Below are 23,078 nucleotides of genomic sequence, written 5' to 3'. Positions count from 1 at the left end.
CCATTCTACTCCCAGTGTTTTTCTTCAGACTGTTCTGTAGGCTCTGGAGGGTGAGAGCCATGTTCCTGTCCCATTGTTTTATGATTTTACTCTATTTCCTTTCATTAGTCCCCAGAGAGAATCTTTTCTTAAAAAGCACTCTTTTTAGCAAAGTTCTTTTCTAAATAGCTATTTTGTTATTCCTACAGCAATCTCATACTAATTCCTTTGTTATTATAAGCTGGTTGTTCTGTAAATAGATTACTTCTAATCTGTTATTTGGAACAGATTTCTTTTTTTTTTTATTGTTTGAATTTTATTACATATTACTTCTTTTTTTAATTTAATTTTATTTTTAAACTTTACAATATTGTATTAGTTTTGCCAAATATCGAAATGAATCCGCCACAGGTATACCTGTGTTCCCCATCCTGAACCCTCCTCCCTCCTCCCTCCCCATACCCTCCCTCTGGGTCGTCCCAGTGCACCAGCCCCAAGCATCCAGTATCGTGCATCGAACCTGGACTGTCAACTCGTTTCATACATGATATTATACATGTTTCAATGCCGTTCTCCCAAATCTCCCCACCCTCTCCCTCTCCCACAGAGTCCATAAGACTGATCTATACATCAGTGTCTCTTTTGCTGTCTCATACACAGGGTTATTGTTACCATCTTTCTAAATTCCATATATATGCGTTAGAATACTGTATTGGTGTTTTTCTTTCTGGCTTACAGATTTCTATTAGCACAAAGATTGTATTGATTACATAGCATTATGCCAATTTTGTGATATCCCATAAAAGGAATTGACTTTGGAAGAGAAAGGTATCTTTGCTTTCTTCCTCTCCCCATGCCATCTACATTCTGTCTTACAGACAAGTAATGCTGGGGATTGATGCTGGGGATATTTGCATCAATATTGAGTATTCTTTTTCGATAGCTTCAATTTATTAATAGCTTCAGGTATTCGGAAAAAAATTCATTTTTCTCCTGGCAAACAAAACCTCAGAGGCAAATCCAAACAGAGCAGGTGAGTTCAATTTAAATAAAAAAGCTAATGGACCGTTTTAATGTCAAGCCTGTGAAGGGTTACATGGGATTGGGACCAGCTGCTTTCACTCATGCTTGTTAAAAAGCAGGAACGGGAGCAGATAGTACGGGGTCTACCAAACAGGAAGGCTTGGCTTTGGAGAAGCAATCTGAAAATTCATCCTCTGCAAATAGAATGAAAAGGAAGTTTCCAGACTCTGTGTATAAGCACTCAGAGTACTTTTGCTGATGAGCTATTTCAAGACCTTCGGCTGAACACTCAGGTATGTCCCATGTTTAATCAAAACAAAAAAAACAGTCCTCAATCTGTAACTGGCATGTAATAGAATTAAACAGTCATCTTCTCAATTGCAATGTGTTGGAAGAATGGTAGTCTGTGTGGAGTCCAGAAATTGAAAGCCAGAGAGTGAGTCATGTATCTCCAACCCAGTTTGGAGATGGGACCACGTCGACTGAAATGAGAGAAGTGGAGTCCGTGATAGGAGTATCTCTATGGGGAGACTTCACGCTTCTTTGTTCTGGTTCAGTGCTCACTGAGAAACTTTTTAAACTTTCAGCATTTACTTGTAGATGCTGCTTTATGTGAGTTACGTTTTTACACGGACTGTTTTGAAAAATAGAAATTTTGAAACTGACTCTTCGCTTCACTTGTCTAACAGCTATTTTGGGCATGTATTTTTTTTTTTCCAGTTTGTTTTCTAGGAATATGTGTGAGCCATTTTGTTTTCTGTTTTTTTTTTTTTTTTTCCCACTGGATGTTCTAGCAGAAGCGTGTCCCATACAGCCAAAACATTTTCCTAACTACCGCTTTAAATATTACTGCACAAATATCACAAAAGAACTCCGGCAAATACACACTTTTTGCACCAGCACATGAAAAGTTCCACAGTAGAGGTTGTCCATCTCAGCGTGAGTCTCCCTGTGCCTGGGGCTAGCTCCCTGAAGCAATGCAGCAATGACGCTTTATGACTCTAAGAATTGGGTACCAAGGTGCCTGATGCCAAACTCATTCTGGGGGTCCTCTGCCTGTGTATTCATCCGGGTTTGGTGATGAGTTTGGACCATGACTGATCTTTTTGATTTAGCATCTCCACAAAACAGTGCGTTGGAGATTTCTGCTCTGACTGACAAATCTCCAAGCTACCATCACCCTTGCAAGGTACAGACTTTTTGGAATACTGAGAGCTCATTGGAGTCTAATGCCCAGCCCCTGACCTTGTGGCAAGGACAAGCTCAGATAAGAGAACTGGGAAAATAAAAGTATTTTTGCTTGTGAAGTTTTTTGAGTTACTCCACACTTCAAAAGAGCTGGGATCCCTAAATAACCAAGGTTAAATTAGCTTTTTAATGGCAGGAAAATATGTTTATTCACTTGATTATTGTCTATAAATAAAGGTTTGCATATACATGTAGGCATCAGTCTTGTAAAAGTCAAGGGTAAAATTGTTTTGAATAGAGAGTTAATAAACTAGAGAGTTCAAGTCTTCCTGTATTTGTTCAAGTTCACCCTTCCTAGCAATGCTAGGCAGGGTGTTCTTGTTTTTAAAAAATTATTTTATGTATTTTTGGTTGCGCTGGGTCCTCGTTGCTGTGCGGGCTTTCTCTAGTTGTGCGGAGTGGGGACTACTCTCTAGTTATGGCTCAGTGGTTGTGGCATACTGGCTTAGTTGCCCCAAGGCATGTGGGGTCTTCCTGGATCAAGGATTGAACCTGCGTCTCCTACACTGGCAGGCAGATTCTTCATCACCGAGCCACCAGGAAAGGCCCTGTTCTTGGCCTTCAAAAAGAAAACAACTTAGAATGCAGAGAGGAGTTTTTTCCCCTCTGGCTGGAGTCTGTGATACGCTTAGTGGTAATACTGGCAGCTGGGCCATTTTGCTTTCTTATTTGTCTTGGAGAAAAACGGGCCAAGAGTGTGCAAGGATGCTCTGAGAGGACAAAGAAGAGACAAACCGCACTGGTTTATTAGTTAATCTATTGCTATAACGCTGCCTAACAAGCGCCCACAAAATCTCACTTCCATTTAACAGTGAGAACTCATCTCGCAGGTCTGTGGGTCCTCTGAGGGTTAGCTGATCAAAACTGGGCTTGGATCAGCTCACTGCAGAAGTCTGACTCCATGAGTTCCTCCTGCTGCTATGGAAACAGGGTCAGACATGTTCTCGTACTGATGTCAGAAGTTTTTTTAAACGGACAAGGAACTATCCCGTTATCAGCTCTGCTTCTATGTTATTGGCTGAAGGAAGGCACAAAACTGCCCTCAGAATTAAAGTCCTTTGTTCATGCTGAAGCCATGGCAAAAATGTCAATGCACTAAATGGTGAAGAACTTTGAGCAGGAATGTAACCTGTCACACTGAGGCTAAGGGAAGACTTTTTGCTAAAGGGATGAATGAACTGTTCTAGGAAGATGAGAGAAGAGTAAGCGTAGGGTTTTGGAATGAGATTGCAACAGAAGGAAGAGAGAGTTGGTGGACAAGTGTGCATGGAACAGCATGATGTGTTTGGGAAAATAGAGGTAATTCCTGGAGGGGCAAAGAAATGTGGGTAGGTGACTACAGATGAAGTTCTAGAGATAGGATGAGGGCAGACCATGCAGGACCTGGTGTACAAAATAAGGGAGCTGAAATAATTATACAGCCATGGAAAGACAATGAAGAGCCTTAGATTTGCCTTTGATAAAGTTAAGGAGTATGTAGGGAAAATTAGCATGGTCCAGAAAGGTGTTAGGGAGATGAGTAGAGAGAAGGAGATGTCATAAAATCTTGAACTAAGGCAGTGGGGGTGGGGATGAGGAGGAGTAAAAGGATATTAACAAGGTGGAATTCACAAGACTTGACAGTCTGGTTGTTGGGACTGTAAAAAGAGGCCTTAATTCTCAAACCTGGGTATTCAAAGGACCATCCACAGGCCAGCAGCATCATCCTCACCTGGGGAACTTGTTTTCAGATTTGGACAGAGTGGGAGGCATGAGGGTAGATGTTTATTTAGCTATTCTGGGATCTGTTGTGTTTTAAGTCTCTATGGCTTGTTCCAGTGGAGATATCCTGTCTACCATTCTGGGTCTCAGGATAAAGATCTGGGACTTGAATCTGTGAATTTGGATGAGGCTACCTGGAGAAACGGAGAAGGCGATGGCACCCCACTCCAGTACTCTTGCCTGGAAAATCCCATGGATGGAGGAGCCTGGTAGGCTGCAGTCCATGGGGTCGCGAAGAGTCGGACACAACTGAGTGACTTCACTTTCACTTTTCACTTTCATGCATTGGAGAAGGAAATGGCAACCCACTCCAGTGTTCTTGCCTGGAGAATCCCAGGGACAGGGGAGCCTGGTGGGCTGCTGTCTATGGGGTCGCACAAAGTCGGACACGACTGAAGCAACTTAGCAGCAGCAGCAGCACCTGGAGAAAGGATTTTAACCCAAGTAACTGAGTGCTGAAGTCAGATCCTCGATGTGAGAAGTGAGCTAATGAATAAGAAGAATCATCTGACAGATGGGAGGAGAATCAGAAAGGTGGTGGTCTGTAAACCCAAGGGGGAAAGGGGATTGGCAGGGTCCAGAGCCGTGGAAAGTTTAAGTGAGATTTTTAATAAAAGGATCTATTATACTTGAAAACCGGCAGGTTATTGTTGACATTTATGAGGATAATTTTAGGTGAATGGGGGGTTAAGTGGCTCAGCTAAGATTATACATGGTATTTAAATGGATAATCTGAGATTCAGACTAGGGTTCTCGCCCCAAGTCAGTTTTCATCCTGTGCACCTCAGCTATTGATCTGTTTCTGAAGGTAAATTAATATATTGACAACTTAGCACAGAAGCCGTTATGGGAGGGAGGAGATAAAGAGGCATAAATGACAATTTATCAAAAAAATATCTGGTAAGTTCATTAGGTCGAAGCTCTTGAAAGTCCTAATTGCCTCTAGTTGAACAGATACGTTTGGGCTCCAGGACAGGCAAAGCCATGGATTCCCATCAGTCTGGATCCCTAGTGATGCCCGCAGTCTGTAAGATGTTTCAAGATATTGTCACTCTGTAGCTTCCTCAGTCACATGGACATTAAAGGAAGGGCCCTTTCTCTACACTCCTGGAGGTTTTGATTAGTAAGTCAGGGAAGAAGGGAATATGTATTGTTGCCCCTTAGCTTTTCCACTCTTCCTTTGCAAAAGTTCTTCCTTTTTCCACTTGGGTGATAAATCCTATAACTAATAAAATGTTTAAACACTGTAACTTAAAGATTCATGAAGAATCCTCTTCTCTTCCTTCTAGCTGAAATACTGAAACACAAAAATAAATGATCCATCTAACATTGTGGTTTCAAGTATTTTTCTGGGCAAAATAAACAGGGAAAAAGAATGTAAAGAATCTTAACTGGGATGCATTCTTGTGAGGTGAAGCAGGACTTAATGATTACAGGGACTGTACAGGCTGAAAGACAGATTTGAGCCCTAAGATGACTCTCGGGCCAATCCCACACACATTTATCCTGTATTATTTTTCATAATGTTCTGTGAAGTTTCTTAGATTACTGGAATGTTGTATTACTGAAAATGATTTAGAAGTTGATTTTCTAGTATTTTTCTACTTATGTAATCTATTCTCTAGAAATAATTTTTTGCATTTTCTTTTTCAAAAGAAACTTCAATTTTTTTCTTTTTACTGACTTACTGCACTGGATGAAACTTCTAGAATAAATTTATTAGGGTACTTATAATGGACATGTTTTATTCTTTATTACTTATGTATTACTTCATTGTGTCATTATGAGGTATTGTATCTACTTGAGATGGTGTGTAAGCATTCATCTATGCTTGTTCAGGAATTTTTTCAATCTTTTTTCCCCACTGGAAATGGATATTCAATTCAGTTCAGTTCAGTCACTCAGTCGCGTCCAACTCTTTTCGACCCCATGAACCACAGCACGCCAGGCCTCCCTGTCCATCACCAACTCCCGGAGTCCACCCAAACCCATGTCCATCGAGTCAGTGATGCCATCCAACCATCTCATCCTCTGTTGTCTCCTTCTCCTCCTGCCTTCAATCTTTCCCAGCATCAGGGTCTTTTCAAATGAGTTAACTCTTCGCATCAGGTAGCCAAAGTATTGGAATTTCAGCTTCAACATCAGTCCTTCCAGTGAACACCTAAAGGACTGATCTCCTTTAGGATGGACTGGTTGGATCTCCTTGCCATCCAAGGGACTTTCAAGAGTCTTCTCCAACACCACAGTTCAAAAGCATCAATTCTTTGGCACTCAGCTGTCTTCACAGTCCAACTCTCACATCCATACATGACCACTGGAAAAACCATAGCCTTGACTAGATGGACCTTTGTTGGCAAAGTAATGTCTCTGCTTTTGAATATGCTGTCTAGATTGGGCATAACTTTCTTTCGAAGGAGTCAGCGTCTTTTAATTTCACAGCTACAATCACCACCTGCAGTGATTTTGGAGTCCAGAAAAATAAAGTCAGCCACTGTTTCCCCATCTATTTGCTGTGAAGTGATGGGACCAGATGCCATGATCTTCGTTTTCTGAATGTTGAGCTTTAAGCCAACTTTTTCACTCTCCACTTTCACTTTCATCAAGAGGCTCTTTACTTCTTCACTTTGTGCCATAAGTATGGTGTCATCTGCATATCTGAGGGTATTGATATTTCTTCCAGCAATCTTGATTCCAGCTTGTGCTTCTTCCAGCCCAGTGTTTCTCGTGATATATTCTGCATATAAGTTAAATAAGCAGGGTGACAATATACAGCCTTGACATACTCCTTTTCCTATTTGGAACCAGTCTGTTGCTCCATGTCCAGTTCTAACTGTTGCTTCCTGACCTGCATACAGGTTTCTCAAGAGGCAGGTCAGGTGGTCTGGTATTCCTATCTCTTTCAGAATTGTCCACAGTTTATTGTGATCCACATGGTCAAAGGCTTTGGCATAATCAATAAGGCAGAAATAGATGTTTTTCTGGAACTCTCTTGATTTTTCCATGATCCAGTGGATGTTGGCAATTTGATCTTTGGTTCCTCTGCCTTTTCTAAAACCAGCTTGAACGTCTGGAAGTTCACGGTTCATGTATTGCTGAAGCCTGTCTTGGAGAATTTTAAGCATTACTTTACTAGCATGTGAGGTAAGTGCAATTGTGTGGTAGTTTGAGCATTCTTTGGCATTGCCTTTCTTATTGTTGGAATGAAAACTGACCTTTTCCAGTGCTGTGGCCACTGCTGGGTTTTCCAAATTTGCTGGCATATTGAGTACAGCACTTTCACAGCGTCATCTTTCAGGATTTGAAATAGCTCAGCTGGAATTCTATCACCTGCACTAGCTTTGTTCATAGTGATGCTTTCTAAGGCCCACTTGACTTCACATTCCAGGATGTCTGACTCTAGGTGAGTGATCACACCATCGTGATTATCTGGGTCATGAAGATCTTTTTTTGTACAGTTCTGTGTATTCTTGCCACCTCTTCTTAATATCTTCTGCTTCTATTAGGTCCATACTGTTTCTGTCCTTTATTGAGCCCATCTTTGCATGAAATGTTCCCTTGGTACCTCTAATTTTCTTGAAGAGATCTCTAGTCTTTCCCATTCTATTGTTTTCCTCTATTTCTTTGCATTGAAGGCTGAGGAAGGCTTTCTTATCTCTCCTTGCTATTCTTTGGAACTCTGCATTAAGATGGTTATATCTTTCCTTTTCTCCTTTGCTTTTTGCTACCCTTCTTTTCACAGCTATTTGTAAGGCCTCCTCAGACAGCCATTTTTCTTTTTTGCATTTCTTTTTCTTGGCAATGGTTTTGATTTTTGGAATAATTCCTACTTGTTCATACATTTTAATTTTGTAATATAATGTAGTGATGGTGGCATAACATCGTGGTTAAGAGAAGTGCTCTGAAGGCAGGCTGCCTAATTTAAGTCCCGGTTCTGCTGCTGGCTGGTTATATAAACGTGGGCAAGTTTCTTAACCATCTGTGGCTCACGTTTCCTTTATCTGTGTGGGGGAATATTAGTCCCAATCATGTAGGGTTGTTGCAGAGGTACAATAGATTTGGCGTCAAATGTTTTGTCTAGGGTGATTGGCGGAGGTGGGTGGTGACAACTAAAAGTGTGGACTTGCTTTTTGGGGTAATGAAAATGTTCCGAAATTATTTGTGATGAAGGATGCGCATGTATGTGAATGTATTAAAACCCATTGACTGGTACACCTTAAGTAGCTGAATTGAATTGTTATTGATGTGTTGGTGCCCAGTAATTGTTAGCTAACAAGAACTTAGCATTAAAGACTGATATCAACATTAACACTGTTAGCTGTGTTTTTGCTTGTTGTTAAGATGAGGCGTCCTGCACAGGGTGCTGCTGGTGGTTGGGTGATGCCGGGTCTTGTGTTCAGTGGTTTCCTTTGTGTGAGTTCTCACTGTTTGACACTCCCTAGGCTTAGTTCTCTGGTAGTCTAGGGTCTTGAAGTCGGTTCTCCCACTCCAAAGGCTCAGGGCTTGATCTCGTCTCCCTTCTCCTCCCTTTGGCCTTTGCCCTGAGATTCTCCTTCTGTTACCTGGTCACTGTGGACGCATTGGTCTGTTTCTAGAAGACATCTTTGGAGTCCCATCTCCAAATAGAGCCACAATGGGTTTCAGAGTTTCAGCATGTGAATCATTTTACACCTTCCTGCGAAAGGAAGAAAAACGAAACCCTTGCCTGTCAGATGGAACTGGCGCTTAACCTCTTTTGTGTGTTAGGTTCCTTCATGTAAAGTGAAAATAACAGTGTTCACCTCTTTGGTTGTTATAAAGAATAAATATATTAATACATTTAAAGCACTAAGAATAATGTCTTGTCAAATAGTACATTCTCATTATATGTTAACGTATTAAAAATATTTCTTAGCTAATATTTTACTTAGGATTTTTAAAATCTTTATTCTAAATTATATTGATTTATCTTCCTTTATAAAAAGGAACCTTCTTTTGTAATAATAGATACTATGTTGTTATATATCCATTTTAAAGTTATAAACAAGATAAAAGAAAGAAAAGGAACCTGCAATCCCATTGTTCTGAGATAGTCAATGTTGTCATTTTGGTGTATAACCTTTTTTCTCCTCACTCTCATTCTATTTCCCCAAATAAATATGTGTGTGTGGTGTGTGTTTTGTTCTAGAGCATCAATTGAATATATATTACATAAATCTATTAATGAGTATAACACAGTGTATAGGAATATTTCACAAAATAGAATTATACTCCTCATACTCTTTTATCTGATTTTAAAATTCAGTGACCCCACTATGAATATCTTTTAATATCATTCATTATCCTCTAATTCTTTAAATGGATGCCTAACAGTCCACATGTATACAATAATTAGGCTATTTCATACTGAGATATTAGGGCTTTTTCCAGTTTCTATTAATATGTATCACATTGCAAGGCACAGTATATTTAAATATATCTGTATTTTGTTCTACTTTCTAACTTGGTTCTCTATTTGCAAATTCTCTGAGGGTTGTTTTGGTCTGTGTGAACTCACCTACTCACCCTCTGTTTCTCTTCCGATGCACCTCTGGCACTGCACATGTGGGAAAGCTAAAGTCCCCTAGTATTTATTCACTTCCATGTAGCTTACTCCTTGGAAGGAAAGTTATGACCAACCTAGACAGCATATTGAAAAGCAGAGACATTACTTTGCCAACAAAGGTCCGTCTAGTCGAGGCTATGGTTTTTCCTGTGGTCATGTATGGATGTGAGAGTTGGACTGTAAAGAAAGCTGAGTGCCGAAGAATTGATGCTTTTGAACTGTGGTGTTGGAGAAGACTCTTGAGAGTCCCTTGGACTGCAAGGAGATCCAACGAGTCCATTCTGAAGGAGATCAGCCCTGGGTGTTCATTGGAAGGACTCATGCTGAAGCTGAAACTCCAATTCTTTGGCCACCTCATGTGAAGAGATGACTCATTGGAAAAGACCCTGATGCTGGGAGGGATTGGGGAAAGGAAGAGAAGGGGACGACAGAGGATGAGATGGCAGGATGACATCACCAACTTGATAGACATGAGTTTGGGTAAACTCCGGGAGTTGGTGATGGACAGGGAGGCCTGGCGTGCTGCAATTCATGGGGTCGCAAGGAGTCGGACACAACTGAACTGAACCAAACTGTGTAGCTAGTATTTCTGGTGTGATTTAGGTTTTGTGAAAGAGATGTACTTGTATAAGACTTGACTTTGCAGGTGAATTGAATGGGGAGAAAGGTAAGGTATACGGCAAGATTTTACCAATAAAGAAAATAGCAAATGTTGTACAGTTTTAGATCTGGCAATAGTAGAAGAAATTTAGCAATTTGGCACCAGCTCTCTTAGCCTAGACCCTCCATGTGGCTTTAGGAGTTATTCCCGGAAATATAGCCCATATTCTATTTTTTTTTTCTAGTACTCTTAATAATTCTTTAAGCCATTTAGTACTATGCAATAAATATGCTTCTGCTTAAACTGGCTAGAGAAGATACTGGGTTTTTGTAACCAAATGTAACAAATACATATTGGTTCTAACTGTATTTATCTCAAATATAATTTGTTAGTAGTTCTTTCTCTTCCCATTGATTTATAATCTAACCTTTGTCATATGCATGGCATATATACGTGTGTGTGTGTGTGTGTGTGTACTCTTTTTTAGTCTGTCTTTTTTTTTCATTGAATTTTTTTCTGTTTATTCTACTGCCAGTACCACCCTTTTGTGATTACTGTAGTTTTATGGAAGTATTAGTCACTCAATCATGTCTGACTCTTTGCAACCCCATGGACTGTAGCACTCCAGGTTCCTCTGCCCATGGAATTCTCCAGGCAGGAATATTGGAATGGGTTGCTGTTCCTTCTCCAGGGAATCTTCCCAACCCAGGAATCAAACCTGGGTCTTCCACATTATAGGCAGATTCTTTACCATCTGAGCCATATAGTATGCTGGAGTAGGCATCCTTTTGATGGATCAGCTGTGGACATCAGTGGAATCATAAGAAGAAGAAAGCCTCATGGGTTGGGTGATTTCCTTGAGACCCAAGAGGTAGCTACTGTGTTCTGTATCTCTTAGCCTGTGATGCAGCACACACTCATCCACCCTTCTGTCCATTCATTCCAAAATCCCCTTGTTTAGCATGATCTTACTATCCCATATTTAGCCACAGATGATCTCATAATTTTCCCACCGGAAGATAACACACATTTATGTCAATAGGAGTGCTTGTTCCCTAAGTCCAAAATCTCTCCCTGATATCCGTTCCTTCTGTATTTCTATGGCAAAGCCATCATGTGCAAATGCTATTTCTGCAGATGCCAGCCATTAGAATATAAAAGAGAGTTTGTAAAGATTTGAAAGAATGGAAATATCCAGAGTTAGTAAGAGTGGAGGAAAACAGACCCTGTTGTTGGGTAAATGAATCCTGATGAACTTTCTGGAGAAGGACTTGGCAATTTGCTTCAGGGTCTTTATAAGGAGCATGTGCTATGTCAGTTAAAATTCTTTGGTTGCAAGTAACAGGAAGCAACTGGAGTTGACTTAAAGAAAAGGGGTCATGGAGTTTATTATAAGAATACAGAAGTCTCACAGGCTATTCAAGGGCAGAGTTGCAGTTGGCCTTAAAACAGTATGAGAACCAGGATTAAGGAGGTGTTAAGATCTCAGCTCTTGAGCCTCATGTCTCCCCACTCTGTGCATCTGTTTCTTTTATCTGTACTTGTCTGTTATTGATATTTGTTCTTGTTATGGAGTTTGCTTCTCAGATTACTCTGCATGGCTTCTGACACCCAGCATGTACTCCTTTAAATTCTATGACCATGGCCTTAATTTTTTTTTTTAATTGAAGTACAGTAAATTTGCAATGTTATGTTAGTTTCTGGTATACAGAAAACTGATTCATTTTTATATACATACATATATATATATATATAGTGATTCAGTTATATAAATATGTGAGGATGTATATTCTTGGGTTTCCCTGGTGGCTCAGATGGTAAAGAGTCGCCTGTAATGCAAGAGTCCTGAGTTCGACACCTGGGTTGGGAAGATCCCCAGGAGGAGGGTATGGCAACCCACTCCAGTGTTCTTTCCTGGAGAATTCCATGGACAGAAGAGCCTGGAATGCTATATAGTCCATGGGGTTGCAAAGAGTCAAACATGACTGAGTGACACAGCACAAGGAGATATATATATATATAACTGAATAATTATATGTAAGGGCATATATATATATATATATATATATATATATATATATATATAGATTCAGTTATTCACAACATTGTAAACTAACCATACTTCAATTAAGACAAAAAGTCACAAAGAATAAGACCTGACTGAATGACTAACTACACAGTCCATGGAATTCTCTAGGCCAGAATACTGGAGTGGATAGCCTTTCCCTTCTCCAGGGGATCTTCCCAACCCAAGGATCAAACCCAGATCTCCCACATTGCAGGCAGATTCTTTACCAGGTGAGCCACAAGGGAAGCCCAAATGACTAACACACACACACACACACACACACACAAATATATCCTTCCATATATTAATATATATTATTTTTCAGACTCTTTTCCATTTTAGGTTATTACAAGATACTGAATAAAGTTCCCTATGCTATAAAATAGCTTAGCTCCCTATATTTAATTATTTTATATAGAGTAGTTAGTATCTACTAATCCCAAACTCCTAATTTATCCTTCTCCCACTCCCTTTCACCTCTGGTAACCATAAATTTACCATTATATCTAGACCATTATATCTACTACTGCGGGCAGGAATCCCTTAGAAGAAATGGAGTAGCCATAATGGTCAACAAAAGAGTCTTAAATGCAGTACTTGGATGCAATCTCAAAAACGACAGAATGATCTCTGTTCATTTCCAAGGCAGACCATTCAATATCACGGTAATCTAAGTCTATGCCCCAACCAGTAACGCTGAAGAAGCTGAAGTCGAACGGTTCTATGAAGACCTACGAGACCTTTTAGAACTAACACCCAAAAAGGATTCCTTTTCATTATAGGGGACTGGAATGCAAAAGTAGGAAGTCAAGAAACACCTGGAGTAACAGGCAAATTTGGCCTTGGAATATGGAATGAAGCAGGGCAAAGGTTAATAGGGTTTTGCCAAGAGAACGCACTGGTCATAGCAAACACCCTCTTCTAACAACACAAGAGAAGACTCTACACATGGACATCACCAGATGGTCAACACCGAAATCAGATTGATTATATTCTTTGCAGCCAAAAATGGACAAGCTGTATACAGTCAGCAAAAACAAGACTGGGCGCTGACTGTGGCTCAGATCATGAACTCCTTATTGCCAAATTCAGACTTAAATTGAAGAAAGTAGGGAAAACCACTAGATCATTCAAGTATGACCTAAATCAAATCCCTTATGATTATACAGTGGAAGTGAGAAATAGATTTAAGGGACTAGATCTGATAGATAGAGTGCCTGATGAACTATGGACAGAGGTTCATGACATTGTACAGGAGACAGGGATTAAGACCATCCTCATGGAAAAGAAATGCAAAAAAGCAAAATGGCTGTCTGGGGAGGCCTTAAAACTAGCTGTGAAAAGAAGAGAAGTGAAAAGCAAAGGAGAAAAGGAAAGATATAACCATCTTAATGCAGAGTTCCAAAGAATAGCAAGAAGAGATAAGAAAGCTTTCCTCAGCGATCAATGCAAAGAAATAGAAGAAAACAACAGAATGGGAAAGACTAGAGATCTCTTCAAGAAAATTAGAGATACCAAGGGAACATTTCATGCAAGAATGGGCTCGATAAAGGACAGAAATGGTATGAACCTAACAGAAGCAGAACATACTAAGAAGAGGTGGCAAGAATACACAGAAGAACTGTACAAAAAAGATCTTCACGACCAAGATAATCATGATGGTGTGATCACTCACCTAGAGCCAGACATCCTGGAATGTGAAGTCAAGTGGGCCTTAGAAAGCATCACTACGAACAAAGCTAGTGGAGGTGATGGAATTCCAGTTGAGCTATTCTAAATCCTAAAAGATGATGCTGTGAAAGTGCTGCACTCAATATGCCAGCAAATTTGGAAAACTCAGCCTTGGCCACAGGACTGGAAAAGGTCAGTTTTAATTCCAATCCCAAAGAAAGGCAATGCCAGAGAATGCTCAAACTACCACGCAATTGCAGTCATCTCACACACTAGCAAAATAATGCTCAAAATTCTCCAAGCCAGGCTTCAGCAATATGTGAACTGTGAACTTCCAAATGTTCAAGCTGGATTTAGAAAAGGCAGAGGAACCGGAGATCAAATTGCTAACATCTGCTGGATCATGGAAAAATCAAGAGAGTTCCAGAAAAACATCTATTTCTGCTTTATTGACTATGCCAAAGCCTTTGACTGTGTGGATCACAATAAACTGTGGAAAATCCTTCAAGAGATGGGAATACAAGACCATTTGACCTGCCTCTTGACAAATCTGTATACAGGTCAGGAAGCAACAGTTAGAACTGGATGTGGAACAACAGAATGGTTCCAAGTAGGAAAAGGAGTACATCAAGGCTGTATATTGTCACCCTGCTTATTTAACTTATATGCAGAGTACATCATGAGAAACTCTGGACTGGAAGAAGCACAAGCTGGAATCAAGATTGCCAGGAGAAATATCAATAACCTCAGATATGCAGATGACACCACCCTTATGGCAGAAAGTGAAGAGGAACTAAAAAGCCTCTTGATGAAAGTGAAAGAGGAGAGTGCAAAAGTTGGCTTAAAGCTCAACATTCAGAAAATGAAAATCACGGCATCTGGTCCCATCACTTCATGGCAAATAGATGGGGAAACAGTGGAAACAGTGTCAGACTTTATTTTTCTGGGCTCCAAAATCACTGCAGATGGTGACTGCAGCCATGAAATTAAAAGACGCTTACTCCTTGGAAGGAAAGTTATGACCAACCTAGATAGCATATTCAAAAGCAGAGATTACTTTGCTAACAAAGGTTCATCTAGTCAAGGCTATGGTTTTTCCGGTAGTCATGTATGGATGTGAGAGTTGGACTCTAAAGAAAGCTGAGCGCTGAAAAATTGATGCTTTTGAACTGTGGTGTTGGAAAAGACTTTTGAGAATCCCTTGGACTGCAAGGAGATCCAACCAGTCCATTCTAAAGGAGATCAGCCCTGGGTGTTCTTTGGAAGGAATGATGCTAAAGCTGAAACTCCAATACTTTGGCCACCTCATGCGAAGAGTTGACTCATTGGAAAAGACCCTGATGCTGGGAGGGATTGGGGGCAGGTGGAGAAGGGGATGACAGAGGATGAGATGGCTGGATGGCATCACCGACTCAATGGATGTGAGTTTGAGTGAACCCCGGGAGTTGGTGATGGACAGGGAGGCCTGGCGTGCTGCGATTCATGGGGTCGCAAAGAGTTGGACACGACTGAGGGACTGAACTGAACTGAACCATAAATTTGTTTTATATGTCTGTGAGCCTGCTTCTGGCTTGTAAATAAGTTCGTCTTTTTTTTTTTTTTTTTAATTCTACACGTAAGTGATATCATATGGTATTCGTCTTTTTATTTTTACTTCACTTAGTATGATAATCTTAGGTCCGTCCATGTTGCTGCAAGTGGCAATATTTCACTCTGTTTTCTGGGGAGCTTCCCTGGTGGCTCAGATGGTAAAGAATTTGCCTGCAATGTGGGAGACCTGGGTTCAAGCCCTATGTTGGGAAGATCCCCTGGAGAAGGAAATGGCAACCCACAGCAATATTCTTGTCTGGAGAATCCCATGACAGAGGAGCCTGGCAGGCCACAGTCCATGGGGTCACAAAGAGTCAGACACGACTGAAGCAGCTTGGCACGGCACATGGCCGAGTAGTAGTCTCTACAGCCTTAATCTTGAATGTCCCACTTTGACCATGGTGTCTAGACTTCCCTCTATGACACTTGGTGTTCTGAGCTCTTCATTTTTTACTTTGGTCTGTCTTCAGCTTTTGCTCAATATTTACATATTGCCATTCTATTAATCTCCCAGGTGTCTGACCTTGGTTGCAAGCTTTGTTCCAACTGGTTTAGCAATTAGCTATATCTGACATTTTATCACTAAAGTGCCTAAAACTACTATTTCAACATGGGGATAAGTGATATTTTATAACTTCTCTTCCTACTATACATCGATCCTCAAAATAAATTACTGGCCCCTTCTGTAATTAGTGAAAAAGTGTTAACAGATTTTGTACCAGTTTTGATGTGGAGTCTACTTGAAAGGGAAATGGAACCAGTTCAAGCATCATTCAGGTTTGGGGTTGCCAGCCTCTGCCCCAGGCTAGTAAGGATGCAAGCCAGCTGAGTCTCTCATTTCATCTTTCTTGGCTTATAATAATGAAGTGACTCAGCCTGGGATTTTATAAAACAATGAGTCATCCCGAACTATGAAATAAAGTATAACACCTTTGTTTAACAACCATAATCATCACAGCCTACTCCCTACCCACTTTCTCTCCACAGGAATATCTGTATGTCTCTGTTGTTATCAATTCTTGTCGTTAAGTTATTGATTAAACCCTGAACCTAGTGTCATTACTCTAGGCTGGTCTTCCCTGGACACCATGTCGCATGGGACGTACCATGTTAGTTACCTCTTGATTTCAGATGAGACAAAACGATTTCACAGCCCAAAGTTGGTAACAGACCAAAGTTTAGTCTTTAAGAAAATTTCTGCTGTGACTACATGATTTTCATCAACTTTTCCCATTACTTTGACTCTTTGTGAGTTCCTTTTGTTATCTATGAAATGTAGGGATGCTGGAATTCTGTCTGTTCCATACTGTTAATGATTCTGGGAAGAAAAAACAAGCTATTAAAAAAATTCCTGAAGCTTTGATGGGGAGGGTTTAGTGACTTCTCTGACTTTAGGCGGGGGAAAAGAATATCTTTCAAGTAGGGTGTTTCCTGAAAGACTTGCTCCCATTAATCAGAAGCTTTTCTTCTAGGGTTGCTTTCTGTTTACAAATATTTAACAGCCCCTTCGCAGCAGGAGGTAGGATTAAAAACTCTGTACTTGCAACTCTTTTATCCATTTCTCAAATAATGCTGCTGGTTTTCTAAAAAAAGGAAAAGTTCATTAGTTAACATCCAACCTATTTATGGTTTTAATCATTGTATTATTGTGTGGGCTGATGTTTCAAATGTTCACATGTATAGGGAATGATATTTCTAAGAAACAGGACATTTCATACAGTGATGATAATCTATCTTTATGCATGCTTGAAGCAATGGGATGTAACAATTTGAAGTCATTAAAAATGTCTCTCATTCATTTTTGATAGATTTTCCAAGAGACTGTTAGTAGTTATCCTTGTCTGTTGAGTAAAAGAGCATTTAGAGAAATTAACCATCACTCTCTTTAAAAATTGGCTTGAACAGGTTTTCTTCTTTTTTCAACCAAAAAAGTGACATTTTATAATGTTGATTATTTTAGTTAGTAGTTAACTTGCCCTTTGCAGTTAACAGACATTTGGTATGGAAAGTCAACTGGTGCATTCTTCCAATAAGACTTCTTCTCCATGACCTGAAAATTAAAATTTTGTTTTTTGGTTTTGGTGAACTATTTGGTACACATTCTCTCCTTAGCTTCTCATATGTGCGTCAGCTGCTGGTTCCTATCCAAATGTGGAATTCATTTAACTAAGCCCTGCCAGGGCCTTTTCTGTGGGATTCCCCCCCTGCCTCCCATTTCTGGAGACTTCTATTCCTCCTGAATGCCCCTGTCTGGGAAAGATTATCTTGGCAGAGAAGGGGGACGTTGGGAAATAAGAGAGGGCAGCTCTTTGTTGCCAAGAAGAAGTAGTGGCTCACTGACTTCAGAGAAATATGAGTGGGTGAAGTGGGAAAGAGTTTTCAAGAAGTGTAAGTGACCTCATTCTTTTCCTTAAATGACTTCAATCCCTTAAAGCAAGAGCAGTGCCTGAGAGTGTGATGTTGAAGCTGAGCAATCCTCGTTTTACATTGCCACCGATACGAGATCCAGGAATAGCATTGGAAGATTTGGGGGTGCCAAGGTGATACTACTGAGCACTCAGAAATGAGTCATATGATGTATTTGTCCAGTTTATGGAACTTTGTTACTGTCGTACAGTCCCATTGCTGTCCTAATCACCAGAGGCGTCTTCAAAATGTGTGTACCAGAGGCTAACTCGGTTGTTAAAATATTGAAGTACAGCAACACACCCCCCACCCTTATCCAAAAAGGATATATTCCAGGACCCCCAGTGGCTGCCTGAAACTGTGATAGTACAAAACCTTACATCTGCTATGTTTTTTCTATACACACACACACCCCACTATGATAAAATTTAAATTTAAAAATTAGGCACAGTAAGAGATTAACAACAATAATAAAATAGTTATAACAATATACTGTGATAAAAGGTATGTGAGTGCTATCTCTGTCTCTTAAAATACTTTATTGTACAAATTTAATGCTTTTCCACCCTAGCTAAACACTTACGCACTGTGGCCATAGCTTCTGCTGTTTAAGGTAGAACCGCAAAAGTAGCACAAACTTCTCTTCTCTGCAGTTTCACAGCTGGGAGATTTGTCCTCACTGTGGATCCTAGCAACTTCAGCATACGATTTTTTTCTTTACTTATCAAATTGATAACTTGTATATATATATACTTGATTTAAGCACTTTACAGCTTCTCTTTGGCATATTTGACTTGCCAGCATCATTACTTTTGCACTATGGGATCACAGTTAAGTAAAATCAGAGTTACTTGAACACAAACTCTGCCAAGATATTCTATCTGATAACCAAGACAGTGAATAGGCGGGATCCACTGGACAAAAGGATGAATCATGTCCTGGGTGGGACAGAGCAGAGTGGTGTGAGATTTCATCACTCTACTCAGAACATCTTGAAATTTGAAAGTCATGAATTGTTTATTTCTGAAATTTTCCATTTAATAATTTAAGACTGCAATGATGGGGTAACTAAAATCAAGGGAAGTGAAACCACAGGTATGGGGTGTCTACTGTACTTGAGGAATTCTCTGGATCTTCCGTAGATCAACTAAGTGTCATTCGTCTAGTAAGAGGGTGTCCTCCAGGTATCCTGTGGATGGTGATCTCCCTAATTTGTCTAATATGGCCCATATCAGTTGGTAAATATTTTGACTATCACTGCTAATAACCAGTCTTCTTTCCAGTTTTTCTTTCTGCCAATTCATTCACTCATTTAAAAATTCATTTATTTAAGAAATCCTTACTGATGACCTGCTAAATGCAAGACACTGCTGTGGATACTAGAGAAACACTAGTGAGGAAGATGGACAAAGTCCTTGATCTAATGGTGTTTTCATTCAAGTAGAACAATCAGTCAACATGAACACAAAGATGCAGACAAGGTCATGACGTAGTGGCACCCCACTCCAGTACTCCTGCCTGGAAAATCCCATGGATGGAGGGGGCTGGTAGGCTGCAGTCCATGGAGTCACTAAGAGTCGGGCATGACTGAGCGACTTCACTATCACTTTTCACTTTCATGCATTGGAGAAGGAAATGGCAACCCACTCCAGTGTTCTTGCCTGGGGAATCCCAGGGACGGCGGAGCCTAGTGGGCTGCTATCTATGGGGTCGCACAGAGTTGGACACAACTGAAGCGACTTAGCAGCAGCAGCAGCAGCTTTGAATAGTACCTTTAGTGATGAGTAAAATTGCCCAGGAGGGATTCATCAGGTGGAGATGTCAGGAAAAGCCTTCCTAAGGAGGAGTGTTATCTGAGACTTGAATGGGCAATTCTTCAAATGTCGGCTGAGCTTGATAGTGTGACCAAGAGTTGGCAGGCTACCAGCATGAAGCCCTGCCCATGCAGCTCTCTCATACACCCAGAAGCCTAACTTAGACATTTCTATGGCAATAGTATAAATGGAAGTAAGGGAATACATGTCTCTCAAGATTCTTCCTATGTTGCTTGTTAGCATCCTTGGCTAAGGGAATGCACCTGGACAAACCCAGAGACAAATAGGAAAAGTCATCATGATATTAAATAGCAAAGGGTGTGCATAAAATGAGAGATGAAGAAATGAGATCATTAATTAATAAATTGGTTTATTAATTCAATTATTCAACCATATATTTTTTCTGTTAACTTTTCTCTTTTAGCCAAAATATTTTTAAAACCCCATTGTTTTTCTCTCCTTTTCTATAGCAACTGTTCTTATAGTTGTTAGTGTCATTCCAATTCCACAGAAGGGTAATGCCAAAGAATGGTCAAACTACTGCACAATTAAACTCATTTCACATGCTAGTAAGGTAATGCTCAAACTCCTTCAAGCTAGGCTTCAACAGTACATGAACCAAAAACTTCCTGATGTACAAGCTGCATTTAGAAAAAGCAGAAGAACCAGAGATCAAATTGCCAACATCCACTGGATCATAGAAAAAAGCAAGAGAGTTCCAGAAAAACATCTACTTCTTTTTCATTGACTATGCTAAAGCCTTTGACTGTGTGGATCAGAACAAACTGTGGAAAATTCTTAAAGAGATGGGAGTACCAGACCACCTTACCTGCCTGCTGCAAAACCTGTGTGCCAGTCAAGAAGCAACAGTTAGAACCGGACATGGAACAATGGACTGGTTCCAAACTGGGAAGGAGTACGTCAAGACTGTATATTGTCATCCTGCTTATTTAACTTATATATACAGGGTATATTACATGAAATGCAGAGCTGGATGAAGCACAAACTGGAATCAATATTCTTAAGAGAAATATCAGTAACCTCAGATATGCAGATAATACCACCCTAATGGCAGAAAGCAAAGAGGAACTAAAGAACCTCTTGATGAAGGTGAGAGTGAGTGAGTGAAAGTCGCTCAGTCGTATCCGACTCTTTGCGACCCCATGGACTATACAAATCCATGGGATTCTCTGGGCCAGAATACTGGAGTGGGTAGCCTTTTCCTTCTCCAGGGGATCTTCTCAACCCAGGATCAAACCCAGGTCTCCCTCATTACAGGCAGATTCTTTACCTACTGAGCCCCAAGGGAAGCCCAAAGATGAGAGAGGAGAGTGAAAAAGGTGGCTTAAAACTCAACATTCAAAAAACTGAGATAATGACATCCAATCCCATCACTTCATGGCAAATAGAGGGTTAACAATGCAAACAGTGACAGACTTTATTTTCTTGGGCTCCAAAATCACTGCAGATGGTAACTGCAGCTATGAAATTAAGTGACACTTGCTCCTTGGAAGAAAGGCTATGACAAACCTAAACAGCATATTAAAAAGCAGAGACATTACTTTGCCGATAAAACTCCATATAGTCAAAGCTATGGTTTTTCCAGTAATTATGTACAGATGTGAGAGTTAGAATATAAAGAAGGCTGAGTCCTGAAGAACTGATGGTTTTGAACTGCGGTGTTGGAGAAGATTCTTGAGAGTCCCTTGGACTGCAAGGAGAACAAACCAGTTAACCCTAAAGGAAATCAACCTTAAATATTCACTGGAAGGACTGATGCTGAAGCTGAAGCTCCAATACTTTGGCCACCTGATTTGAAGAGCCAGCTCATTGGAAAAGACCCTGATGCTGGGAAAGTCTGAGAATAGGAGAAGGGGACGACAGAGGATGAGATGATTGGACGGCACCGTCGACTCAATAGACATGAGTTTGAGCAAACTCCAGGAGATAGTAAAGGACAGGGAAGCCTGGTGTGCTGCAGTCCATGGGATTGAAAAGAGTTGGACATGACTGAGGGACTGAAAAACACCACCTCAGTATCATTTCAAACTTTTAAGAGAAAACAAATTACAGTATCTTTTTCTTAGATTTTTCTCAATTATGTGAAAAATGACTTTTTCCTCAAGGGTCATTATTATATTTTAGTAATTTGCTCATCTTCAGTTCAGTTCAGTTGCTCAGTTGTGTCTGACTCTTTGCAATTCCATGGACTGCAGCATGCCGGGCTTCCCTGACCATCACCAACTCCTGGAGCTTACTCAAACTCATGTCCATCAAGTCATTGATGCCATCCAACCACCTCATCCTCTGCCGTCCCCTTCTCCTCCAGCCTTCAATCCCTCCCAGCATCAGGGTCTTTTCCAATGACTTGGTTCTTCATATCAGGTGGCCAAGCTATTGGAGTTTCAAATTCAGCATCGGTCCTTCCAATGAATATTCAGGACTGATTTCCTTTAGGATGGACTGATTGGATCTCCTTGCAGTCCAAGGGACTCTCAAGAGTCTTCTCCAACACCACAGTTCAAGAGCATCAATTCTTTGGCGCTCAGCTTTCTTTATAGTCCAACTCTCACATCCATGCATGACTACTGGAAAAGCCATAGCTTTGACTAGATGGACCTTTGTTGGCAAAGTAATGTCTCTGCTTTTTAATATGCTGTCTAGGTTGGTCATAGCTTTTCTTCCAAGGAGTAAGCATCTTTTAATTTCATGGCTGCAGTCACCATCTGCAGTGATTTTGGAGCCTCCAAAATAAAGTCTGTCACTGTTTCCATGTTTCCCCATCTATTTGCCATGAAGTGATGGGACTGGATGCCATGATCTTAGTTTTTTGAGTGTTGAGATGGTGAGACAAATCCAGACAAATCCATGTGTTTCCTCTTCCATTTTGAACTGGAAGGTCATGGAAACCTTGAAAATTCCACAATAAACCCCTTCCAAATGAAGATTAACAAACATTAAAATTTCAAGTTGAGGAGTATAAGTAAATCAATTTATACATTCATCCTTCAGGATCCATGGGGGGTTGGCTCCAGGACCCCCGCAGACACCAAAATCTGAGGATACTCAAGTCCCTTATGTAAAATGGCTGGTCTAGTCAGCCCTGTGTATCCATGGATACAAGACCCACAGATATGGAGGGCTGACTGTATTAACATTGTCCATTTTCTATAATTTATATTACCTTATTGTTCAATTTCTCCTTTACAACATCAACAAAAGTGATATTAATTTTAAAGACTTCTTTTCAAAAGGCACGTACTCATCAAATTCACTCTCTGTTGCCTTTTGTTGCTAACTATTTCAAGACCAAATAAGTGAAAGTGAAGTAAAGTC

General features: G+C 40.3%; 1 long non-coding RNA gene across 1 annotated transcript in view; it reads left to right on the top strand.

Moving 5' to 3' along the window:
• The first annotated feature begins 1,106 nt into the window (after nt 1-1,106).
• Nucleotides 1,107-23,078, top strand: part of LOC113897651 — a 119,286-nt gene continuing 97,314 nt past the window's right edge. The window contains exon 1 of the long non-coding RNA XR_003512385.1: nt 1,107-1,295. This is a non-coding gene — a long non-coding RNA (uncharacterized LOC113897651). The remainder of the gene's footprint in view (nt 1,296-23,078) is intronic.

The sequence above is a fragment of the Bos indicus x Bos taurus genome, chromosome 8 (assembly GCF_003369695.1).
Source record: "Bos indicus x Bos taurus breed Angus x Brahman F1 hybrid chromosome 8, Bos_hybrid_MaternalHap_v2.0, whole genome shotgun sequence".
Taxonomy (NCBI): Eukaryota; Metazoa; Chordata; class Mammalia; order Artiodactyla; family Bovidae; genus Bos; species Bos indicus x Bos taurus.
Note: the sequence above shows the minus strand (reverse complement) of the source record. Positions and strands in the feature narration are given on the sequence as shown.